Here is a 2,169-nt window from a genome sequence, read left to right as displayed (position 1 = left end):
AACATCGCAATTCAAGTTTAGAATTTACATTGATGAAAATCAAGGTACAAAGCCTCAATATATAAAACATTCTATTCGAGGAATAGCGCGAGTACAAGTCAAAAGTCAAAAACAACTAGACTACGCTAGTCTTTACACCTCTCACGCCTCGCTCGTACCCCCTGTAAGGAAAACAAATAGCGTGGTATGAGCTAAAAGCCCAGTGAGGTTCCAAATAGCAAATTGACCATTATTTATAAGTACAAGTTTTCGATATAGCAAAGTAACGAGCATGAAGAGTTCATAAAAGTGAGCAATAACACTTCAAGTAGTAATCTCAAAATGAGCGAGTGTAAAAGTTTTCAGAAGAAACAATAATCCAATAAACAATATTCATTCCAAAGCATAAGGATACGGATGGCTCTCAGGAGCCAACTTCCCATTTCATCATCAGGAGCTTGATCACGTAATAGTTGACACTCCGTCAACTTTCAAGTAAAGGAACCAATCCAGTAGAGCTCCACTTACACTACTCTCCGTCCACCATTCACACCCCCTACTGGGCCCAAAATCCTCAATAAACACGGGTGGTAATACTCGAGTATACCGATTAGTCGAGGAGATATCACTCCACTCGACAAAACAAGAGACCCAGGGTTCGTTACCCAATCGACCAAGCCCTTGCCGACTCGACTAGAGTAACTCGCCACAGGGTTTCTAGAATTCCAGGAAGTGCGCACATCATAAACAAGTATATCAAGTCAATTGCAATCAATAAACAAGTATATCACGTAAGGGCAAGTGCGATAAAGTACACTCTTGCCCTATCAATTCACGTATATAACATGTACTCATATTGGTCACGTATCAAGTTCAAGTATCTAGTGCAATTCGGTATTTGAAAGCACTCACCACAGGATATAGTGCCTTTACTGGTCATTTTCAGGTTATACTCCGGGTTCGGAGTCCAAATCTGCGATAAAACTCAGTTTGAGAACTTTGAAACATGACTAAGATTCGAAACTTAGATGTTTCATTCAATAAAAATCAAGAAATTGGAATTCACTTGGAGAGTAGTCGTGAAACACTTGCTCGCCTTTTTAAACAGTAAAACTTTGTAATATTTATACTTGAAATTGTCATGCGAGTTGAAAGTACAAGGAAAACATACTTCGAGCAATCATGATTGCATTTCTCAAGGGTACAAGTTCGGCCAAGTCCTTACTTATATACCTCGAAACAAGAAGACTCAAGTACCCTAGATGGTTCAAGTACTATTCATATCAACTGGACCCAAGTCGCAATGTATTTTTATAGTCCTCGAGCGTAAATTTGGGCAGCATGCCTTTTGTGTTTACCTAATTTTCCAACCATTTAGGCTTCATTATTTTTCCTCAGCCAATCCCAAAGTCATACATATCATAGATTCAAGTATATAGCCGTTCCATAGGCTCATAACAATCTTAAGAACAAAATCAAAGTGATAACAAGTGCGGAAATGTAACCTAGCAAAAGACAGATTTGACGTGTGGTTGCGAAAATAACACATCCGAGGCTACGCTTATCTGATTGAGGCGCAACTTATACCGTTTTGAAGCTAAGACACAGGGTTACAATGTTCATGAAGATCACTTAGTCCAGTTTCCAATGGAACCTAGTCAAATCCTCAATTTACAGAACCAAAATCTAACTAGTCGGCTATTTAACCACTCTGCACTGGAATGGTCATATCTCAGGTTACCAAGGTCCGATTAAGGTGTTCTTGGAGGCGTTTAAAAGCTAAGTCAGAATAATAAAACTTTCATGTTTTGGAAAAAAGCTAAATCAGTACGGATCCTAGTGAATAAACGTGATAAACTGGATAAACTGACCAAACGAACTACTGGGAAAAACCTTAAAACAGTGAGGGTATTTTGGTCTTTTCATGGGATACGTTGCTCCGATTGAGCTGAAATTTTGTAGGAACCTATAAAATACCATTCTATACAACTTTCATGTTTTAGGCCAAGCCTAATTTTGCCTCTAACTATGAGTATTAAAATCAAACAGAATGTAATCCTGAAATTCCAGAAATCTGGAATTTTTGAATTCTCAAGTCAATCCTTCCATTTTCTTGCTTCCAATTCTACCAAAGCCCCTTATCTACTCTTATATACAACATATACTAAATATAAAACAAGGTTAGGCAGA

This window comes from Coffea arabica, chromosome 7e (genome assembly GCF_036785885.1).
Source record: "Coffea arabica cultivar ET-39 chromosome 7e, Coffea Arabica ET-39 HiFi, whole genome shotgun sequence".
NCBI classification, from domain to species: domain Eukaryota; kingdom Viridiplantae; phylum Streptophyta; class Magnoliopsida; order Gentianales; family Rubiaceae; genus Coffea; species Coffea arabica.
Note: the sequence above shows the minus strand (reverse complement) of the source record.